Here is a 6,606-nt window from a genome sequence, read left to right as displayed (position 1 = left end):
GAGCTGATGCAGATGCACGAGGAGAAGCATGGGTTCCCGGGTATGTTAGGCAGCATAGATTGTATGCATTGGGAGTGGAAGAACTACCCCGCTGTCTGGGAAGGGTTCTACACGACCGGCTACAAGGGAAAGAATCCCACGATGATCCTCGAGGCCGTAGCTGATTACCGGCTGTGGATTTGGCATGCATATTTTGGGGTAGCCGGGTCCAACAACGACCTCAACGTCCTCAACTCGTCGCCCCTTTTTCAACGAGCAGTGCCACGGCGTCGGTCCGGCCATCAGTTTTATCGCCAACGGGAACCGGCATGATATGGGCTACTATTTGGCAGAGGGGATATACCCTAGGTGGCTCGTCTTTGTGAAGACGATCAAGTGCGCATCAGATGAGAGGAAGACCTACTTTGCGGAACTGCATGAGTTGGCGTGCAAGGACGTGGAGCGCGCATTTGGTGCGCTCCAGTCTCGATGGGCGGCAATTAGGGGTCCAGCGCGTTTGTGGCATATCTACTGCATTGCTAATATAATGTACTCCTGTATTATCATGCACAACATGATTGTCGAAGATGAAGGTGTACAACTGACTAGTTGGGCCAACGACGATAATGAAGTCGGTCCAAGCCACGGCGTGGCCGCCCCCAACGTACGAAGTGGGGTACCTCACGATGAAGTCGGCCGCCTCCAAGCACATGCCGACATGCGCCAAGTGGAAGCTCATATTCGACTCCAAAAGGATTTAATTGAAGAGCTGTGGGCGCGGAGGACTGCACGGCATTAGTTTTTTTTTAATTATGTAATTTTTTAATGTACTTTTTTTTATTTAAATAAAATTATTGCATTTTCCTGTATCTGTGTCGTAAGTTGAATTCTGTATTTTGTGTGATTGTTATTTTTATAATTTTGTTTATTGTGGCTAGCCTATGGCTAGGCTATTTCTTGTACAGTTGCTTGTCCTGATGATGTGGCAGGAGGAGTTTTTAGGGCTGATGATATGGCAGGAGGAGTTTGTGGCTAGGATATGACTGGGCTATTGCCATTGTGGATGCTCTAATAGTTGTTATCATTTTTGAAATATTTTATTTTAAAATGATAACTATAGTTAATTAATGTTAATCAAATTATTAAAGGTAAATATAGACTTAATTGTATTGGAGAAGCAATTGGGAAGCCCACTTGTATCGAAAATGAATGAAAATATAGACTTAATTGTATTCTCATAATTCTCATATAATTCTCACCATTAACGACCCGCTAAGCCGATATTATTAGAAACGATATTATTAGCTTGATTATCTATATAAGTAACTTTTAGGCGTTCAAATCCGAGCTACGATAGATTGTTGTTGTTGTTTGTTTGACGATAGGAAAGTAATAGAACACGTAAATATATTACACCTATACGAATATAATAAATTTAAATAAATAAATAAGATCCCAAAATCAAAATTTTAATGTCCGATACATCCAACAAAAGTCCAACAAAATTTAATCTATACATCATGTGTTCTAAGAAAATCGGATACTTCAGCGCGGATAGCCACGAACTTGAACCAATTATACCTACACCAAATTAAAAGAATAAGTGAACAAATACTTAAATAATTAATTTAATAAACAAATAAAATAAAAAAAGAGAGGGCCGATCCTGTGTATCACCAACATCCCAAATGAATGTTCCTGCATAAATTGGTTTTGGGCGAGAGTGGAAATTATATAAGATCTTGAACTTAATGCCAAAATCAAAATATAATGTAGCATTATGGATTTGAAGATTTTCTCAAAGATTTACCTAGGCATTCATTTATGAAGATTCACGTATTATATCAAATAAAATATGATGAGGTATAAGTAGGATTTTGCAAGTGGGTTGTGTGCATTTAATGCATATAATCTTTGAAGATTTCATCACAAGATTTGAAGGAGTAGATTATGCCATGTAAACAAATAAGATATCAAATCTCTGCAAAGGATCTAAACATATCAAAATAAGAGATATATGTACAAGATAGGCTTGGCAAAGCATATATGTATATACATAGGAATTAGCATTCCTTCTCCATCGCCCCTCTCAAAACAATAAGAGATCACTTTAAAATCCTTCAACAAATTCAAAGTAGAGACAAGGAGTTAAAGAGAAGTGGAGAGTTGCAGATAAATTATAGGGCCAAGTTCCACAATCCAACAACATATTTTTCCCACCAAATTTAGGTAAACTCCAAGCCTTTCTTTCTTTCTTTCATATATGTACAAGAATGCATATATAAATAGGCAACTAGAATCAGCCTAAGTGAAATTCCCAGCACACATAAGCTCAACATGATTTCAACATCAAGTCTTATAGTAGTAAGACAATTGTTCAAATTCGTCGAATTCATAAAACAGATAAACCAAGTTCGACAACTATAGTAAGCACAAGTTAAGAACTTATCTCAAGAATGCAAATCTGCCGGATTTCCAGCGACTGAGTTTTGGCACGCCGTCGCCGACTGTGGCAGCCCCACATCCCGATTCTTCATTAATTTCACCAACCTTCGTAATTAAATTCCAAAAACCTCAGATCTAAGACTTTAAATCCTTAGAAACTGAAATAAAAGAGGATGAAATTTAAACAATTACACCTTACCTTTTGGGAGTTCAGCGAGGGGCAGCGGTCTCGGCTGTGGCGGCGGCGTGTGCATAGCCGAGAGAGAGAGAGAGGAACCGACGGAGAGAGGGAACACCGATCCGCTGCTGTTCGGAGACGGCCGGACTGTCGGGAGGAGGGCGGCGAAGCCGCTGGCTCTGCATGCCGACGGTGAAGGGGGAACCGAGGGAGAGAAAGAGAGGAGGAGGAAGAAGGACCACCGCCAGAAGTGGCGGTGGCGTGACGACGGCACCGGAGGGAGGTTGGCGGCGGCGGAGGCGATGTGTGAGAGGAAGGAAGGCTATTGTACACTTTGTGTAATGAGGGAGGAAGACAAATGCTAGGGTATTTGAGTGTGCATCATTTAGTTGAGCTCATTTAATTGGGCTTCTGATTTAATTACTTGGGCCGTATAAAAAAACATTAAGCCCAACTACTTGTGAATAAATTGGTGCAGCAGAAAATAATTAAGAAGGGCCCAAATTCGAATTTAATTTATTTTGGGCATAAAATAAAATGTTTAAGAAAGATGGAATATTTTAGTTGCGATCCGAGTTGTTATAGTTTTACGTAAAACTTATAGTGACGCATGGAGCATCAACTTAGTCGGAGCAGGAAATAACAAACTCACTAGTAATAAATAATGTAAGTTTTAGAAACTTCTTAATAAATAATAATAATAATAATAATAATAATAATAATAATAATAATAATAATAATAATAATAATAATAATAATAGGGTTAAACCATGAGTTTTTCTTTCTCATTTGACTAGATTAGTTTAAAACTAAATTAGTATTTTCCTATTGTGATTTTTTTAAAAGGGTGCTTTCGCACGTAAAGTCGAAACAAAAGATTCAAGTTAAGGAATCTAAGCGATCAAGGTGAGCTTTCTTATACTAAAATACAAATCATATTATATGAAAACTCGAACACATGTTCGTGATTTATAAAGATGTTGTCTTGCCATAAATGTTTTGTGTATGATGCCTATCTGTTTGGCTAAGGCCAAGTGAATTATGAATGATGATATATGTGAATCGATTCGATTTTGAGTCCTGGTAGGGTGGTGTCCCTATTTGGAACCTCTGACCGTGAACGGCAGAGAAGGTGACCGTGGAAGGTGGCCACCTTCCCGGCACATGGAAACCTCTGACATGTTGGGCAGAGAAGGTGACCGTGCGAGAACACCATCTCGACGGCACAATGTGATCAGATATGGCTAAGTACAGGAAAAAGGGATTGCAGTCCAATGTGAATATTTTTAGTAAGCTCGGGACTTTTCAAATAACACCCCTGAGTGTTACTGTGATGATGGCTTGACAATATTTTCAAAAGTATATTTATATTTTTCGGCAATGTGTTCACTGAGTACTTTGTACTCAGCCCTGCATGTATTTCTAAATGTGCAGGTTGAGCAGCGAAGTGGTGGGGGAAGTGCTATTGAGACAAGGCATTTAATTCAGTCAGATGTTGACTCTCGGAGGTTCAATTCTTCATACATGGAACCGCGTTCATTTGCTTCCGTTGTGCATCTTAAAAGACTCAGGTCTATTTTGTTCAAAACTCTGATATTTAGAAATTTTTACAAACAATTACTCGAGTTTTCATGATCGAGTATCTTTTCTTCTATGTAATAGCACTTGATTAGTCATGTCTTGCAACCAATGTTTGATGTTACTTTCCCGCTTCTTATACCCCACCCCTAGTCACGGTTCCCCGACTATGCTATCCTTAGCAAGTGTGGTCGTGTCAGAGTGGTATCAGAACATTCTTTCTCGCTCTGAACCCGAGAGTCTTCTTTGAAAATCTTTGGTCTAGCCTTGTTCCACTAGACTGTCTAATCGATGAAAATGCTTTTAGCACTCCCACCAATCGCGCTCAATGAGGAAAAAGGTAACTTGTTCTTTTTCAAAAAGAAAGTCAAGATGTTTAAAAGTTTGAAATTGAGAAATAACTCATGCAGTTAATTTGAGTGAACAGATGAAAATACTAAGTTTAAAGAAAGAGTTGATGTTTTTTTGATTTGGTAGCGTGCTTAAAGAAAGAGTTAACATGTCCTTTCTTGGCTAAAGACTGTGAATGCATGAATAAAGAAGTAACTTTCCTAAATGGAAAAAGGTACTGAAATATGAAAGTATAAAGTATACGAGTCTGGTACCAATTGGTGAAAGGACACATCTTTTTGAGTTAGTCATTGAATCATGTTGCTAGTATGGGGAAATCGAAATTTCCAAATAACATAGAATACTTAGTTATGCATTCCTTCTAGAACACAATATGAACTCGAGCTTAGAAGTATAGTATGAACATTTCTCGCTTTCCCGAGAGACGAAAAGAAAAGGGCGCGATAAGAAAGAAACTTCGCCACGAGAAAAGTAATCCAACATAGAACAAAATGATGTTTCTATGTCCCAATGACATGAATAATCTGGGTTAACCATTGTCTTTCTTGGCAATCCAATCACTCCAAAGGATCATACATTTGATCCAACTAAGCGATGTACACATACATAGTAAGAGAATATGATTACAATGTAAACGAAGAACCTAGCTTTACAATAATAAGTAAACAGAAATGCCGTGTTACGAGGATGAGCGTTCTGACGAACCGAGAGTACCAAGGAGTCATAATCCCCACATATGGTCATCTGACGCGATCGTAAGGTGAAAGTAGCTTGTGACCAAAGTTTCTCATAACTTAGTTACCATTCTCTATGAAAAATTAAACAAGGGAGTATCACCACTGTAGTTAACCAAGAAGATTCATCAGCAGCGATTACTTGGGTTCCCATGAATTCCATTTTCTCACATCCTCCTTGATCAAAATACTTTTGTTGAATTAAGATATCAAATGACTTCTTTTGCAAGGTAATGTGCCATTATTTTCTCTCTTCTATGTCAGGGTTGTGAATCACTTTCAGTTTTGAGCTTGCTCCCTCATGTTTTCTAATAACCTCCAATGACTACGGTCCTTCTTTACTCGTTCTGTATAAAAGCAATACATTGACTCTCTGAATTCTTGCCATCAAACTCCTATAATAGGAGCTGCTTTATTTATAGCCTTCAGAATGAACATGTTTCCCTAAACTATTGTCTCTTCAATGATAATATATTCTTCAAAGATCATTAGTAGACCTTTAGTGTTTTCAAATGTACTTGCTGACACTCATTAATTTATAAAGAATAGTCACATCTTCTTAATCCCACTGTAATTATTCCATCACGCTTGAGCTCTTTAACAACTCCAAGTCTAAAGTAATTTGCTCTCTTCCCAAACTAGTTTGCTCTGGTTGTCTTCTCTACTAGTTAATCCTCGTGATTTGGTTATAAACTTTGTGAATTCATTAACGTGATATAGTATCACGATGTTGTTGAACCAAAAGGGTAGTTCCTTGTTATTCTTCTTTCTCAAATCCACTTGAGCCCAATCATTTTCAGTCTTACTATATAGGAGCGGCCATCTGGTGAGACTTTAAACCTTTTAATTTGACCCTTTGTGTTTTCAGACATACTTAATGACAAGCTCTTTGTTTTACATGAGTACTCTCATCTTCTGAATTCAAATATGACTGTTGTCTCTTGATTTAAGCTTTTCTGCATGCCCCATGTTAAAGCTGACACATTGTTTCTCCCTTGGCTAATTTCCTCTTGTTGCCCTCTTTATTAGTTAGTTTCCCTGAATTACTTATAAACTCTAAAGTTTTCGTTGATATGATCTTCTATCACAGTGTTGTCAAGAAAAATGCAATTGTTTGTTTTTCTTATTCTTTTCAAATCCATTTGTAACCAACCATCCCAGGTCTTCCTGTTATCATCTGGGGATACTTGAAACTTTTCTACTTCACTGTTCATTTTGATTATATTATTGGCAACCCATTATTGACATCTACATTCTATTCATCATACTCTCACTTTCGCGATTTATTCCATCTGGCAAGCTCTTCCCATAATAAAATTTCCAAGTTCTATAGGTATAGCT

Source organism: Salvia splendens, chromosome 11, assembly GCF_004379255.2.
Source record: "Salvia splendens isolate huo1 chromosome 11, SspV2, whole genome shotgun sequence".
In the NCBI taxonomy this organism is placed as follows: Eukaryota; Viridiplantae; Streptophyta; class Magnoliopsida; order Lamiales; family Lamiaceae; genus Salvia; species Salvia splendens.
Note: the sequence above shows the minus strand (reverse complement) of the source record.